Source organism: Capricornis sumatraensis, chromosome 15, assembly GCF_032405125.1.
Source record: "Capricornis sumatraensis isolate serow.1 chromosome 15, serow.2, whole genome shotgun sequence".
Taxonomy (NCBI): Eukaryota; Metazoa; Chordata; class Mammalia; order Artiodactyla; family Bovidae; genus Capricornis; species Capricornis sumatraensis.
In genome coordinates this window covers 42830317-42847771 of record NC_091083.1, presented here as the reverse complement: position 1 = coordinate 42847771, position 17455 = coordinate 42830317, and the positions used below count along the sequence as shown (strand labels likewise).

General features: G+C 45.1%; 1 protein-coding gene across 1 annotated transcript in view; it reads right to left on the bottom strand.

Moving 5' to 3' along the window:
- CFAP61 (cilia and flagella associated protein 61) overlaps window positions 1-17455 on the bottom strand; it is a 236047-nt gene that overhangs the window by 84483 nt on the left and 134109 nt on the right. The gene's annotated exons all lie outside the window — the stretch shown is intronic.

The window sequence follows — 17455 nt, the reverse complement described above, 5'->3', positions numbered from 1 at the left end:
CTTCTAATTGTTGCTGCTTTCTTTGACTGTAGCAACTCTTTTTGCAAAAACCTTTCAAGAGAACCAACCATTTAAAGGAGAAAGAGGGCACTGGAACAGCTAATGACAGGAACTTCCCAAACTGCTGGCCAGTGAAGGCAGAACATTAATTTTTAAAAATTTGCTTTTCAGAGTAAAACAAAATCAAACTCCAAATTAGGAGGAAGCGGGTAGATTTAGTATAAGTCAAAGTTGGGAAGATCTCCTGGAGAAGGGATAGGCTACCCACTCCAGTATTCATGGGCTTCCCTCATGGTTCAGATGGTAAAGAATCCACATGTAATGTGTGAGACCTGGGTTCAATCCCTGGGTTGGGAAAATCCCCTGCAGGAGGGCACGGCAACTCAGTCCAGTACTCCTGACTGGAGAATTCCCATGAACAGAGGAGCCTGGTGGGCTACAGTCCATGGGGTCGCAAAGAGTCTGACACGACTGAGCAACTAATCGCGCGCACGCACACGCGCGCGTGCACACACACACACACACACACACACACACACACACACACACACACACAAGCAAAGTTTGAGTTTCAGATGACTTCTGAGAAACGGCATGGAACCCTAACCACCACAGTGAAAACTTGCTGAATGCTTGCACTCAGTGGTTCTGCGAGGCCCTCCCCAAGTCCTTGAAGCAGTACTATTACTACCCTGACTTTATTGTGTGGAACGGAGGCAAAGCGATTTGCCAAAGACAGTACACCCAGGAAGTCTGCAGGTAGGATGTGAACCATGTCGTTTGGCTCCAGCATCTTCTCACCTAACCTTGGTCTCCACTGCCCTGTAAGACCCCAAACTGTGGACAGGGATGCAAAGGTCATCTAATTCCCACAGTCAACAATAGATTTATGACTTTCAGATGTTTGTAACTACTCAAATCAGGAGGCCACAGCATCACAAAGGGGAGAATGCTGGAGGATTCCTTTCGAGAGCAAAGCTGCCTTGTATTTATTCACATCAGGCTTTCCAGGGCTCAAGGTGCACTTATGGGCATCGTCATAGAGATTAACCTTCAAGACAAATTCTGCTGGGGGCAGGAGGCAGGTTTGCATTTATCTGTATTTCAGACTGAAGAAAATCAAGGTTGGAAATGGTAGATAATTTCTTCATGGTCAGGAAGGTCAGAAGCAGCTGGACCAGAAATGAAAGCCTTGCCTTCTGACCCCAAGTAGCACCGGTTGCATTCATTCAGCCAGGTTTCCCGGAGACCAGTGCTCTGGGGGATGGTGAGCAGTCCACTCAGTACACACGTTAAGTGGGCGCTTCTCAGCGCTCCTTCCCTCTAGGTTTCCCTGAAATATTTACAGCTCTCCTACTGGGCAGATCTACCCTCCAGCTAGAGTCAGCAACATTTTCTGGGTGAGCTGTTCTTCTCCTGGCCTTCAGCAGGACAAGGAACGTATTTTTTTCCCCTAAAAATATCTTCTTGGTTCACCCCTCCCCTTACACCAACGAATGCCGAAAAAGAAACCGTCTCCAAGTTAGAGAAGAACACCCGCCCTCCTTACCCAGGAGGGAACTGGAAAATTTCCAAACGTGGAAATGCTATCAATTTGCTGACAATCTGTTAAGTACCATTAAAAGCCGGAGCCTTTTGGTGAAGGCACACACGGCCGGCAATGGAATAAATTCAACTGCACCTGACATTTAAAAGTAGCTAAATATTATGAAAGGGTCTGCTCTAAAGTCTCTAGGGATGTGTGTCATTTAAAGGCGAATATTCTTATTTGATACAAAGAAAACCAAGAACATCTATCCTCTAACAATAATAATTTTGAATCCATTCAAATAACATAAAGGTTACAATTAACCCCAACTACTTAGGGCTGCCAGTCTGCAAACACACCAATCATAGGCCTTTGATTTCTTACCATTTAATGGAAAATGCAAATAATAATATGTGTTTATACTCACATGTGGTCAAAATTTATTTGGGCTTTGGAGGCTAAGTGATCAAAATGTGGTTTATGTTATATAAATAACATCTATATGCAGGCCTCTTTCACATCTCTGTGTGAATAGGAGGCTTAGTGATTATTCAGCGATATCTTTTACAACAAAAACAATCTCTTTGGCACTGAATAATTTGAAGTAACAACATGGACCACTTGTAGAATGACTTTAATTTGCCAAATTACTGCCCTACATTACCCAGAATTATATTACACAGTTAAAGGTTTCAACAAAAGATTAGAGGAGGAGCATTTTCTTAATTTTTATCTATTCATTAATTTTTATCTATTTTTATTTACTCCTCTGCTTTAGCCTCAGCCAAATTCCTTCTGCGGTCTTCCTTGTGGCTTCTCTGATTCCTCATCCACTCTTCAGGGTTGCCATTTCACCCTTTATCATTCTCCTTACTATGCCCTTTCTCATTTTCAACTGAGAACACCTCCCATGTCATAAGGAAAACAGAAAAGAAGCCCCCCTGGCAGGACCCCTCCCCAATTTCCCTTTTTGCGAGCTCCACATACTCCAACAAGAGCAATCTTCCTTCCCCCTCCGAATCAGAAGAGAGAGGTCTCCCATTAATCCTGTCTCCTCTTCAAGCTCCCCTCCTGCCTCTCCCAGCAAATTTCTCTTTTAAGTGTACTTAAGAAGCCTGAAGGTGACCTGTCTCGTGCTGATAAGGTGGAGCTATGCCGTCAGCAGACCCTGCTTCTCTGCTTCTCAGTGTGTGTCTTCCATTCCTAAAGTCACCTCAGGTCCAAGGCGGCTCCTGGAGTCCAGCCATCACATCCACCCCACATCCACATTATAGGCAGAAGGGAGAAGGAATGGGTAGAAAGGGCTGCTCTTTAAGGAGCTTCCCTGAAAGTCTCATGTGGTGTGTCCACTGACATAGCAGAACTTAGTGACATGGCCGTACGTAGCAGCAAGGGAGGCTGGGAAGCGTGGGTTTTCAAAGAGAAACACCCTGGGTTTTCCAAGAACCACACTGCCCAGGGTTCTGTTATCAAGGCAAAGTACAGAATAAATACTGGGCAGCAGCTAGAAGTCTCTATGCACTGACTTGTAAAGGAATGGCGGGGGGGAATGAGGGAAGATCCTCATATTATCCAGGGTCCAGGCAGGAAGTGGACAGTTGACTCCACAGGGGGTTTGACTGAAGAAAGGCAGAGATGTGTGCAGGGTTGTGGGGCTCACCCATGGACTAGCAATGGTGGGTAAGGTGCCACTGCTGATGGTAATCCTGAGGAGGGAAAGCTGGAGGAAATAGGGACGGGTGGGTCCATGGAGGAGGCCCCGTCCAGGAGCTAACATATAGAACTCTCAATCTGAGACGGCACTGCCTTCAGGTTCTCCTTGAAGACTGCTTTCTTCACCATCTCCTCCTCCATGGCCCAACTACCCTTTGCCAAGCTTCCCAGGCTCCATGCTCAGCCTGGGATTGACCAGGTGATGGAACTGACCACCATGACTTCATCTTACGTCTTTAAATTATACTTTTTTTTTTTTTCTGAGCTAGAAATCTAATTTCCAGACGCCCATCAGTCCTAATGTGGCCACTCCACAGGCATACTAAATTCAGTATGTGTCCAAACAACAGGCCTGTGGCCCCATCCCACTTCTCTTTCACCTTCATCAAAGACACGGTCAACAGACCACCTCTTAAGTTAGGAACCTGGGGCTCCTACCCTCCCTCTCCTTCCCCACAACTGGTCACCACGTCCAGTTATGTTTGCATTGTCCACATCTCTTGAACACCCGACACCAGCCATTCCCAGGACACACTGCCTTAGCTCACCTTCTTGCCTAGAGAAAACAGTCCCAGGGTTAGTCTCTCTGGCACAAGTATCTCTCCTGTCTACCTTCCTGGGAACTCTTTTTAAATTAAATCCAAGCTCAATTGTTCCTGGCTTAAAGTCCCCATGTCTGCTCAACACTTTGGTGAATGCAGAGCAGTGTGGCTAGGACCATGGGGTCATGGGTCAGATTGTCTTACTGGACTCCTGTCTGGAGCACTTTCTAGCTCTTTGGCCTCAGGCAAGTTATTCAACCTTTCTGTGGCTCAGTTTCTGGCCTGTGAAATGAAAATAATAAAGCCTTATTCCTCATATGAGTGATGTGAGGATGAGATTAAATAGCACCTATAAAATGCTGAGAATATTTCCTGCTACACTGAACATTTTCAATGCATGTTAATTATTTTTATGACCAAAACATTAAGTTCAAATTCATGAGCATGGTATCTCAGTTCCTATGTTTGGGGCATAACCTTGCCTTCCCACTCTTCTTTGAAAGTCAATCTTCTTGCTGTTCCATGAAGTTCTTGCCTCTTTCATGCCTTTATATGAAATTACCACCAGCATTTCCATTTTATCTCTAACCTCATATCTTTCTGTGATAGCTATCTCAGTCATCCTGATTTAGAAACATCCAAATATTTAATTTCTTAAATTTATAACTGAGTATAAGTTACTCTAAAGTTCAGTTCAGTTCAGTTGCTCAGTCTGAGTTTTTGCGACCCCATGAACTGCAGCACGCCAGGCCTCCCTATCCATCACCAATTCCTGGAGTTCACTCAAACTCATGTCCATCGAGTCAGTGATGCCATCCAGCCATCTCATCCTCTGTCGTCCCCTTCTCCTCCTGCCCCAATCCCTCCCAGCATCAGAGTCTTTTCCAATGAGTCAACTCTTCACATGCGGTGGCCAAAGTACCAGAGTTTCAACTTTAGCATCATTCCTTCCAAAGAAATCCCAGGGCTGATCTCCTTCAGAATGAACTGGTTGGATCTCCTTGCAGTCCAAGGGACTCTCAAGAGTCTTCTCCAACACCACAGTTCAAAAGCATCAATTCTTTGGCACTCAGCTTTCTTTACAGTCCAACTCTCACATCCATACACGACCACTGGAAAAACCATAGCCTTGACTAGATGGACCTTTGTTGGCAAAGTAATGTCTCTGCTTTTTAATATGGTATGTAGGTTGGTCATAACTTTCCTTCCAAGGAGTAAGTGTCTTTTAAATTCATGGCTGCAATCACCATCTGCAGTGATTTTGGAGCCCCCCAAAATAAAGTCTGACACTGTTTCCACCGTTTCCTCATCTATTTCCCATGAAGTGATGGTACTTAGATAGTCATAATATTCTTAGTTATAGTACTCTTAGGTACTCTTAGAATACTCTGAGAGAGTTATAAAATACTCTTAGATAGTTATGGTGGCTCAGACAGTAAATAATCCACCAGCAATGTGGGAAACCTGGTTTCGATTCCCACGTTGGGAAGATCCCCTGGAGAAAGAAATGGCAACCCACTCCAGTATTCTTGCCTGAAGAATCCCATGGACAGAAGAGCCTGGCAGGCTACGGTCCCTGGGGTCGCCAAGAGTCAGACATGACTGAGCAACTTTCACAAGAGTATCAGTCCACAATCATCATACTTTTTATCACATACATATAGATCTTAGCTTTTCTTCAGATGAAATATGGAGATAAAACATTTAAGGCTTTTATTCTTTCAATATTCAAAATTCAATATTATTTCAATATTCAATATTCAAAAAGTTCCTGCACACAGAAGAGGGGATCACAGGGGCATTTGGGCATGGACACGTGGCAGAAGCAGTGGCACCTCGGAAAAGGCACTATCTTGGGTCTCACACTATCGGCTTTATGCGTGAAAACAAAATCTAGCATCACCGTGAGCCCTCCACTCTGAAATCAAAGGTCATCATGTCATGGAACCAAAAAAAAAAAAAAGTTCGAGTGAAGTGCTCAGGCCAATGAAACATTAAACAAGTGCACCTGCATTTTCACAGCAGATAATTCCAGTGGGATTTCATGTTGCTGTGGATACAGAGGGAGGAAGGGCTCAAAGACACTTGTGAGGCAGGGAGGGATTAGAGTATCCAGGGAAATAAGTAAAAGGTATTGCATTTCATTCCATGCTTTGGAAGGACAGCTACAGAATTAGGTCTAAACATTCTTATCCTTCACATAAAGAGGGTCACATTGCCAAGTTATGGTGAACACGATAAAAGAAACACAATGCTTCTCAGGTTGCTTACCCTTCTGGGCAGTAGAAACCTGTCAACCTGCCAGTGAATGCGTATTATTTTTTATTTTTATGTTTTTGCTGATTTCCTTGGGGGGGGGGGTGCAAATTAGGACAACCAAAGCAAGTAATTTAATTAACCGTTTCCATTAATGGTTTTATTCAAACAAACAGATACTGTGGAGGGAAACCAATTATCCCATATCAATCTAAATGCTACAATTTAATTTACTAAAATCTCTGCTTTCTGAATTGCTCAGCACAATGACAAAAATATTTGCCCACTGAACGGTGAATCCCAGCTCGAGATGGATATTTAACCTAGCTGCACATTTGACTAGTCCAAGAATAACTCACACTTAATCTGGTCTTAATGATACCACGTAATTTCACAAAATGAATAAAATGATGGAATTTCAAAGATAGGAGTTATGTGGACTTCCCATATGAGAGGAAAACTACAGGGAGAAAGCAAATCGAAGCAAAATCTTTCTTATGAGTAGAGAACCTATTAAGAGAATCTAGCTTTTCCTTTGGAAAATGTTTAACCTCCTTCTGCAATATTTTTTTCTGCTTAGATCACAAAAGAGACTTTTGGACAACGTCCTTGGCCACTGACTTCATTTTTGTTGTGTGAGTGAAAATGACACACAGCAGCTGCCTGTGTGGCCACAAAGCTGTTGGTAACGGCACACTCTGACCCCCGGGGGAAACTGGATGGGTAGAAGCCTGTGATCAATGACCCTAAGCCCTTTGAAAAGGGACGCAGTCAGCCTTCACCCAGTGGATGCCATCCTGCATGTCTCCCCTGCTCCTGGAAGCCCCTGGAGCAACCAGGATGGAGCCCAGAGGAAAAGGCCAAGGAAGAAGTTGCTTAAACCTGCCCGCATCCAGGCTTGTGTGTGGGCTCAAGGATCTCTTATCAACACTGGATCCACAATTAGGCACAACAGCCTGCCTGGCATGACCTTGGTGCTCTGTGGATTCTCCAGGGACCTGGCAGTAGAGTAAGGCTGGTGGTTAGGATAAGAGGAGTTGGGCAGGAGAGATTTGGGGAGCATGATCTCAGAGGAAAAGCTTATGTATCTGTGCATGAAGGTTAAAACATAATCCTCACCAAAAAAGAAAAAAAAAAGAAAATGAATATAATGCTTGAAATGTCCATTGAACAAATGAGAACAAAATATGGGAGTTCCAATGAAAAGAACAAAATAAAATTGAGTTTTGCTTTATGATTTAGAGGAAATGATTTAAGATGTTTTCCTCTCTACATACATGAAGTAAAAATGTCATTCCCTTCTCCAGTGGACCATGTTTTTGTCAGAACTCTCCATCATGACCTGTCCATCTTGGGTGGCCCTACAAGGCATGGATTATAGTTAGACAAGGCTGTGGTCCATGTGATCAGACTGGTTAGTTTTCTATGATTGTGGTTTTCATTCTTTCTGCCCTCTGATGGAGAAGGATAAGAGGCAAACAAAACATGGTCCACTGGAGAAGGAAATGGCAAACCACTTCAGTATTCTTGTCTTTAGAACCCCATGAACACTATGAAAAGGCAAAAAGATAGGACACTGAAAGATGAATTCCCCAGGTCGGCAGGTGTCCAATAAGCTACTAGAGATCAGTGGAGAAATAACTCCAAAAAGAATGAAGAGATGGAGCCAGAGCAAAAACAACACCCAGTTGTGGATGTGACTGGTGGTGGAAGTAAAGTCTAATGCTGTAAAGAGCAATATTACATAGGAACCTGGAATGTTAGGTCCATGAATCAAGGCAAATTGGAAGTGGTCAAACAGGAGATGGCAAGAGTGAACATCAACATTTTAGGAATCAGTGAACTAAAATGGACTGGAATGGGTGAATTTAACTCAGAGGACCATTATATTTACTACTGTGGGCAAGAATCCCTTAGAAGAAATGGAGTAGCCATCATAGTCAACAAAACAGTCTGAAATGCAGTATTTGGATACAGTCTCAAAAACAACAGAATGATCTCTGTTTCCAAGGCAAACCGTTCAATATCATGCTAATCCAAGTCTATGTCCTGACCAGTAATGCTGAAGAAGCTGAAGTTGAATGGTTCTATGAAGACCTACAAGATCTTCTAGAACTAACACCCCCAAAAAATGTCCTTTTTCTTATAGGGGACTGGAATGAAAAAGTAGGAAGTCAAGAAATACCTGGAGTAACAGGCAAATTTGGCCTTGGTGTGCAGAATAAAGCAGGGCAAAGGGTAATAGAGGTTTGCCAAGAGAATGTACTGGTCATAGCAAACAGCCTCTTCCAACAGCACAAGAGAAGACTCTACACATGGACATCACCAGATGGTCAACACCAGAATCAGATTGATTATATTCTTTGCAGTCAAAGATGGAGAAGCTCTATACAGTCAACAAAAACAAGACCGGGAGCTGACTATGGCTCAGATCATGAACTCCTTATTGCCAAATTCAGACTTAAATTGAAGAAAGTAGGGAAAACAACTAGAACATTCAGGTATGACCTAAATCAAATCCCTTATGATTATACAGTGGAAGTGAGAAATAAATTCAAGGGGTCAAATCTGATAGAGTGCCTGAAGAACTGTGGAAGGAGGTTCATGACATTGTACAGGAGGCAGTGATCAAGACCATCCCCAAGAAAAGAAAGGCAAAATGGTTGTCTAAGGAGGCCTTACAAATAGCTGTGAAAAGAAGAGAAGCAAAAGGCAAAAGAGAAAAGGAAATATATACCCACTTGAATGTAGAGTTCCAAAGAATAGCAAGGAGAGATAAGAAAGCCTTCCTCGGTGATCAATGCAAAGAAATAGAGGAAATCAATAGAATGGGAAAGACTAGAGATCTCTTCAAGAAAATTAGAGATACCAAGGGAACATTTCATGCAAAGATGGGCTCAATAAAGGACAGAAATGGTATGGACCTAACAGAAGCAGAAGATATTAAGTAGAGGTGGCAACAATACACAGAACTAAACAAAGAAGATCTTCATGACTCAGATAATCACGATGGTGTGATCACTCACCTAGAGCCAGACATCCTGGAATGTGAAGTCAAGTGGGCCTTAGGAAGCATCATTATGAACAAAGCTAGTGGAGGTGGTGGAATTCCAGTTGAGCTATTTCAAATCCTAAAAGATGATGCTGTGAAAGTACTGTACTCAATATGCCAGCAAATTTGGAAAACTCAGCAATGGCCACAGGACTGGAAAAGGTCAGTTTTCATTCCAATCCCAAAGAAAGGCAATGCCAAAGTATTCTCAAACTACTGCACACTTACACTCATCTCACATGCTAGCAAAGTAGTGATCGAAATGCTCCAAGCCAGGCTTCAACAGTACATGAACTGTGAACTTCCAGATGTTCAAATTGGATTTAGAAAAGGCAGAGGAACCAGAGATCAAATTGCCAACATCCGTTGGATCAAAGAAAAAGCAAGAGAGTTCCAGAAAAACATCTATTTCTGCTTTACTGACTATGCCAATGCCTTTGACTTTGTGGATCACAACAAACTGGAAAATTCTTCAAGAGATGGGAACACCAGACCATGTGACCTGCCTCCTGAGAAATCTGTATGCAAGTCAAGAAGCAACAGTTAGAACTGGACATGGAAAAACAGACTGGTTCCAAATTGGGAAAGGAATATGTCAAAGCGGTATTTTGTCACCCTGCTTATTTAACTTATATGCAGAGTACATCATGAGAAACGCTGGGATGGATAAAACACAAGCTGAAATCAAGATTGCTAGGAGAAATATCAATAACCTCAGATATGCAGATGATGTCACACTTATAGCAGAAAGCAAAGAACTAAAGAGCCACTTGATGAAAGTGAATGAGGAGTGAGAAAAAGTTGGCTTAAAACTTAACATTTCTACTAAGATCATGGCATCCGGTCCCACCCCTTCATGGCAAATAGATGGGAAAACAATGGAAACGGTGAGAGACTTTATTTTGGGGGGCTCCAAAATCACTGCAGATGGTGACTGCAGCCATGAAATTAAAAGATGCTTGCTCCTTGGAAGAAAAGTTACGACCAACTTAGATGGTATATTAAAAAGCAGAGACATTACTTTGCCACAAAGGTCTGTCTAGTTAAAGCTATGGTTTTTCCACTGGTCATGTATGGATGTGAGAGCTGGACTATAAAGAAAGCTGACTGAAGAATTGATGCTGTTGAACTGTGGTGTTGGAGAAGACTCTTGAGAGTCCCTAGGACTGCAAGGAGATCCAACCAGCCCATTCTAAAGGAGATTGGTCCTAGATGTTCTTTGGAAGGAATGATGCTAAAGCTGAAACTCCAGTACTTTGGCCACCTGATGCGAAGAACTGACTCGTTGGAAAATACCCTGATGCTGGGAAGGACAGACTGAAGGCAGTAAGAGAATGAGGATGAAATGGCTGGATGGCGTCACTGACACAATGGATATGAATCTCAGTAAACTCTGGGAGTTGGTGATGGACAGGGAAGCCTGGCGTGCTTCCTGGGGGTCGCAAAGTCCATGGGGTCGCAAATAGTCAGACACAACTAAGTGACTGAACTGAATTGAAAAATGCCATACATTTATCCTCTGAGCATGTGCAAGGTGTAAATACCAAGATGGCACCTGTAAAAGGCAAACTGGAAACCCCTCACACACAAGAGGTAGAAAAGTACAAGGCCGAATCAGAATCATCCCTCAAGACTGGAAAAAACAAGCATTGTGGGAATTCAATAGCAAATGAGAGGTGGCTTCCCTGGTGGTCAAGTGGCTAAGAATCTGCCTGCCAATGTAGGAGACACAGGTTCAGTCCCTGGTCTGGGAGGATTCCACGTGTCACGGAGCAGCTAAGGCTGTGGGCCACAAGGACTGAATCCCATGCACCCCAGAGCCTGTGCTCTGCAACGAGAAGCCACCACAATGGGAGGCCCATGTACTGCAACGAAGAGTAGCCCCCACTCACTGCAACTAGAGAAAGACCATGCAGCAACAGAGACCCAGCCCAGCCAAAAATAAAATAAAAAGAAATAAATAGAAAGACCCGGATAGTTTTTAAAAAGCAAGTGAGATCACTTCTGGGTGGGGAGGGTGAGGAGGGTGCTATGCTTTGGGCACATACTGGAGGTTAGGAAAGCTTTATTGACACAGTCAGGGCAGGTTTCCTCATGCTCGGCAGGTATCTTCTTGGGCCTTCATTCTTAATGGCGAATAGTTGAAGCATGAAGCTTCGTGAAATGCTTTCCACTGGGTCCAATTCAACACATAAATACTATGAACCTGGGGCAATGGCTTCAGCTATGCAATGTTTAATGATATGTTAATAATTATGTCTGGTAAGCCCCAAAGTAACAATGTGACTTAGAAGTTATATGATTTGTTGAGAATCAGAAAATGTGGTTTGGAAGACACAGCCCATAAAAACAGCTCAATTACAATGAGCAATCAGGGTTGGGGGGGAATAGGTTTCCTTATGGGTAAGACTGCCAAGTTTAAGGAAAAGTCTCCATAAACGGTGATTAAACCTGGCTGTGTGTCAAAATTACCTGGAGAGTCTTAAAAATACACATTCCTTGGGTGCACTGCAACTCTGCTGGATCGTTACCACAGAAACAGGGTCTCAGGAAGCTGTCTTTTTATAACTACAACCTAGTCACCCTTACCCAGAAAAGTAGCTTTGATTATAGAATTGTAGAGTTTGGAATGTTTGCAAACTGTTGCATATACAAAAAGTTGTTGTTGTTTTAGTCACTAAGTCGTGTCCGACTCTTTTGCTCACCAGGCTCCCCTGTCCATGGGATTTCCCAGGCAAGAGTACTGGAGTGGGTTGCCATTTCCTTCTCCAGGGGATCTTCCCGACCCAGGAACCTTCTTGCCCACTTTGTTCCCACGGAGGTTTCTGGTGAAGCAGAATGCCTGGGATCTCTCTAAAGCCTCCAGGATGCCTGGGGACAGAGGTGGCAGGAGATCAGGAGAGCCTCCTGACACAGTTTTCTCTTCTTGCCTCTCTTTCCTCTGCCTTTGTCTAGACCTGCCCACTTCGTTAAAGGGCTGCTGCTGCTGCTGCTAAGTCACTTCAGTTGCGTCCGACTCTGTGAGACCCCAGAGACGGCAGCCCACCAGGCTCTGCATCCCTGACATTCTGCAGGCAAGAACACTGGAGTGGGTTGCCATTTCCTTCTCCAATGCATGAAAGTGAAAAGTGAAAGTGAAAGTGAAGTCGCTCAGTTGTGTCAGACTCTTCGTGACCCCGTGGACTGCAGCCCACGAGGCTCCTCCGTCCTTGGGATTTTCCAGGCAAGAGTACTGGAGTAGGGTGCCATTGCCTTCTCCATCATTAAAGGGCAATGGTATGAATATTAAGAAAAGAGAACATAGACTTCCCTGGTGGTCCAGTGGTTAAGACTCCACGCTCCCAGTGCAGGGGGCTGGGTTCCATCCTTGGTCAGGGAACTAGATCCTGCCTGCCACAACTAAGGCTGGGTGCAGCCAAATAAATAAGTATTTTTAAAAACAGAAAGAAAGGAGAACAAACAGAAGAAACCAGGTTAGGAGGGGACCCCCCCCCTCACACACATACACACATCCCCTGTAAATGGTCCTCCTGCCTCAGTGCTTTCCTGCCTTCTCTGCCCAGGGTTACCCCCTGACCGTGGCAGCTTGAGGGACAGGATGGAAGCATAGCCCAAGAGCGACCAGATGGATAAGAACTGGTGGGTAAATACCTGCTTCCTTGAGCACAGAGGGACTGCTCCCAGCTGTGACCCTGCAGGTCCTGGCAGCACTGAGCCTCAGTGTCTACAATGACCCAAAGGCATGTGATCTGGGGGCTTTGTTGGCTTTCCTGCCTGTCCCATCTCACCTGCTCACTCAGGTAGCTCTCAGAGATCACCTCCAAATAAACTACTGGCACCAAATTCTTTGTTTTCAGCATTTGCAGGAATGTAAACCAAGATAGGGGCCGATGTCATCATTTGAAAATGAGTTGATTGTAGAGGCTGGAGGCCGAGCAGATGACTCTGTTACTAACCCACATGTGTGGTTTATGTTTCGTGCCATTATGGAGAAAGCACTTCCCATTTAACATCTTTCACCCTGGGGGCTCAGAGAACCCACAAAACACGGCAGTTAGCTGATCCCCAAAAAGGCCTGACATTGCTCAGAGAGGCTGCTTTCCTTTTGCTCTGGGAGCCTCTAAAGTGAGCCACTGGAGATGAGAAAAGATCTCCTGAAGGGAGTAGGAAGGAATGATGTCAGTAAACGAAGATACTTTCATTTAACCTTAGTCACAGGCTACCTCAGAGATACTGTGGGTTTGGTTCCAGACCCACAATAAAGCCAATATCCCAATAAAGTGAGTCAACTGTATTTTTTTTTTTTTTTGGTTTACAAGTGCACACAAAAGTTATGTTTACCAAATACTATAGTCTATTCAGTGCACAGTAACATGATGTCTACAAAAACAACGTACTAACTAAAAAATACGTTTTTCCTATAAAATGCTAACCATCATCTGACAATGCAGGGCTTCCACAAACCTTCAATTTGTAAAAAAAAGAAAAAATGCAGTATCTGCAAAATGCAGGAAAACCCAGGGATGCCTGTGCGCTTCAATACTAGGAACAGATTAGGAAAGCTGATGGTGACGAGGACGCTCTGGATCAGTCTTTTCTGGATGCGGGATGCAAGCTCCTTCTGCCTGGGGAGGCACTGTCCCCGCCCCTCACCTTCCATCTCCCCAGGCCATCAGAGAGGCCTCTGTACCAGCCCTCCTCCTCCCTCCCCACACCGCCACCACAGGCCTCATCGTGATGCCAATGCAACAAGATGTGATATGTGACCTGCCCCAGGGATCTCTTGCCTGCTCCACAGCAGGTGCCACGGCCTGGCCGCTACCTCGCATTTCCGGGGTACCCAGAGGGCGATTGGAGCCAGCACAGGGCCCTCAATCCCTGGGGCAGAGGCCAGCAGCACACAACAGGACAGCCAGCAACCTGTTCGCTGGGGTTCAGCTCTTAGATCAGCACGTAAGCACTACTTAATGAATCACCTAATTAGTGACAGGCCACACTGAAGACCTCAGCTGTCCTCAGACAAAGGTGGAGATAAGAAGCCTCATTAAGTTGTAAGCGCTTGGCTGCAGCCTCCAGATCCACAGTTAACGCTGGGCACGGCATAGTCCTGCGCCACATGATAGCATGTGTTCCGGTCACGTGGCACAACTGCAGCTTCACAAACGTGCCCTGTAGCTCCAAGCTGTTCTTAGTTACCTTGACATGCCCACAGGGATGTGGGATCAAGGCCCAGGTCGAAAACCAGAAATTTCACCCTGGGGTGAGATGACACGGTGGGAATTTTGACACCTCTTCCTGCGGGCAGGAGTGGAAGACGAGGCAGTGGGGGACCTGGCGCCCACTGGAGCTCCCTGAAAACCAAAGGGCATCTTCCTCCACCCACCCAGAGTTGTGGGGACACCACCCGGGGCTGCTTTCAGTCACTGTCATCTCAGTTCATTCATGCGTTTCTCTAGGGCCATTAGAGGCTCCTCGAGAGATTCTTTACATCAGAATTGAATTAGGAAAGATTTTAAAGTAATGGATTAAAAGGAGCTGCTCCATAATTGGGAGTAAATAATATAATACACAAGGCATAGAGACACATGAGCTGAAACAGAATCAAACAGTAAATGCTTCAGCTCAGTGGCTTGATGACAAAGACAGAAGGAAGAAGCTGTTGTGTACAATTCTGGAAGATAAAATGTCTATCTGGGACACTGACAGTGGCAGGGCCTGAGGCTCTTTCTAATAAGCTCCCAGGTGATGCTTATCTTGCTGGAGTCCAGACCAGACTTTCGAGTAAAAAGGACATAAGACATAAAATGAGTTCATGGACCCGGTTCTTATCCCACGCCCCTTTTTTGGTAGAGCATGTCCATAATTCTTTGTAAAAACTGATTTTGGAGTACCGTTGTAGAAAGCCCAACATTGTCAAACCATTGCATTTGGGGAGTTCTGCAGGAACAAGGAGCTGGTAAAAATATGACTGGCTATGAGGAAAGAGGTCCCTTGCTTTCTGGAAAGAGCTTTCTGACTTCCTTGCAAAGCTCTCCTTTAGGACACGGCATCTCCCTGACAGGTGATGGAAGCTCCCCTCTGGACCTGGCTGTTAATCTGAGAACAGGGAGTTCCCTTTAGACTAAACTCTGACAGAATTGGTGGAGCTCCTGGTGTGACAGCACCTCAGGGTTGGCAGGACTGGGGGTCCCCTGCCATGACCCTCCCTCAGCAGGGGAGGAGGGCAGGACTGCAGCTCTGGTTGGCCATAGAGGGGGACTGATGGCTGAGGCCAAGAGCTTTCTGCCAAAAACCAGTGTTTGGGGTTTTAAGCAGAAGGACCAGGAAGGATAAGACCAAACAACTACACTGCCTAAGACAACACCTTTCTGTCCCAAAGGGCCAGGCAGCCAAACAAACACCACCTATCAATCATGAGAACTACAATTTTAATATAGCTCATGTCCATCACCTGAATGTCTTGGGCATGATGAAAAACACAGCACAGGGTCTTAAAAGTTCCCTTTCCCCTCCACTTCACTGCCCTCTGTTCCACAGATGAGTGGGGGTTTTCTCCTCTATGCCCCCCACCTCAAGAAAGCTCCCCGGCATGCCTGCTGTCCTCCCCCTGCCCAGCCCCTGGTCCCCACCATGGGGGCACACGTCCCGACAAGGTGGGTGATGGGGAAGGAGGCCAGGATGTGCCCACCAGGTGGGGTCTGGGGGCCTGAACACGTTCCCTCCTCTGCCCCCTGCGGAGTTTCTTGGGCACAGTGCCCTCAGAAGACAGATGCACAGACCTGGTGTGGGGGACGGGGGGCACGTTAGCTGAGCTCCCCCTCCACCTCGAGCCACCCTGCCCCTTTCCCCTTTCTATCAGCCAGCTAGGGCTGGCTCAGGAGGGTCGACAGAGATCAAAGAAAGTCTGAGGCCACTCAACTCAGCACCAGAGGATTCACCAGGACCAGGAGGACATGGACACACATGGCGGGTGGTGTGTGTCTCTAGAAATGCCTGCCAGTCATGTCACTGGGCACTGGAAGGCCCAGGAGGGCTTGCCCTCATGAGGACAAGAAGAAGTCACCAAGCAATCCACTAGCCTGATGACCAGACAGGAAGGGGTGTCCTCTGAGCAGCTGTGGCTGTGGGTGGGTAGCAGCTGAGGACCAGACAGAATGTTGTACTAAAATCCAAAACCCCAAACATCCCCTCAACACTCCCTCCTCATGTGGAGCTCACACCTGGATATCTGTGTTAGTTGGTGAAAGTGAAAGTTGCTCAGCTGTGTCCGACTCTTTGTGATCTTCTTTGCGATTCTCCAGGTCAGAATACTGGAGTGAGTAGCCTTTCCCTTCTCCAGGGGATCGTCCCAACCCAGGGATAGAACCCAGGTCTCCTGCATTGCAGGCGAATTCTTTACCAGCTGAGCCACCAGAGAAGCCCAAGAATACTGGAGTGGGTAGCCTATCCCTTCTCCAGGGGTCTCCTAGTTGCAGGAGAGCTATGAGGAAAGCCCCCTGATGTGTTAATTGGTGACTGTGGACAAATCACATCAACATCCTAGTAGCATCATGGCACTTGGGGAAAGAAGAACATGATAAGGCCAAGAACTTCTGCAAGGGCTGCTTTTGGTATCTGAAGGGGAGACCCAAGGTGCTTTGCAGTTTTTCTGCATGCAAATAATGTAAGAACAAAGAGTTGTGTTTGCTTTGTCACCAGATGACAGGGTGACCAGATTTTCTGGAAAAAGAGGTTGCTGTACTGGGCCTCAGATGGATTTTCTGGAAACTACACGGCCCCACCTGGGTTTAATAACACAGAGCAAGAGCACAGGAGGGCGACTCCTAAATCTTGCCTCCAAAATGTGGATTTAATCCTTACTGGAGGTCAGTGCTTGGTGAAAACTGTGTTTCTTCCATTTCATTCCAACTCGAATCATTTATAAAATTCATTTCAAATGGCAATTAAACTGTTAAGTAAAATCTACAGCAGGTTACTATGGTGATTGCTGATTTGAAATAATTAGAGAACATAATGAGAGAACTATTTCCTCTCTTCGGGATTAGATATCCGTAAACTGATACTGGTCTATTTTTAGTGGACGTAATCTGTGCAACGATGATAGAGAACCACGAGTGCTTTAAAATGCTTTAAAAAGGTCTGTCTGATTGAGGAATTTAATCAACCAAGTACTTACATCAAAATTTATACCTGTCTTTATTAAATATAAGTTGATTCCATAAAAAGAAAATTATATGTGTATATATCAGTGTAATCATTTTAAACAAGACATAATGACTGGATATATAGCTAAATTAAGATTTAAGATCTGTTTATGATAACTTCTTCTCTACTATAATTTCACAACTCCACCCAGATCATTAA